Genomic DNA, 579 nt, shown 5'->3' on the forward strand with positions numbered 1-579 from the left:
AAAAAAAAAAAAAAAAAGAACCCTCTTGCCAAGAAGGGAGTTACAAAGTCATAATGTCATAAAAGCAATTATGCAAGGATGGGATATTGTAAACCAACCACAGCTTTATAATATCATAGCCATTACTCTAATGTTGCCAAACAGAAAGACAAATACTGCATGATCTCACTTATATGTGGGATCGAAAATAATCAAACACATAGAAGCAGAGAACAGAGTGGTGGTTGCCAGGGGCTGTGGGTGGGTAAAATGAAAGCTGTTGGTCAAAGGATACAAACATTCAGTTAAGAAAGATGAGGCCGGGCGCGGTGGCTCACGCCTGTAATCCCAGCACTTTGGGAGGCTGAATGGATCACCCGAGATCGGGAGTTTGAGACCAGCCTGATCGACATGGAGAAACCCCATCTCTCCTAAAAAAAGAAAATTAGCCGGGCGTGGTGCTGCATGCTTGTAATCTCACCTACTCGGGAGGCTGAGGCAGGAGAATCACTTGAACTCAGGAGGCGGAGGTTGCAGTGAGCGGAGATCACATCATTGCACACCAGCCTGGAAACCAAGAGCAAAACTCCGTCAAAAAAA

The sequence above is a fragment of the Mandrillus leucophaeus genome, unplaced genomic scaffold (genome assembly GCF_000951045.1).
Source record: "Mandrillus leucophaeus isolate KB7577 unplaced genomic scaffold, Mleu.le_1.0 Scaffold8, whole genome shotgun sequence".
NCBI classification, from domain to species: domain Eukaryota; kingdom Metazoa; phylum Chordata; class Mammalia; order Primates; family Cercopithecidae; genus Mandrillus; species Mandrillus leucophaeus.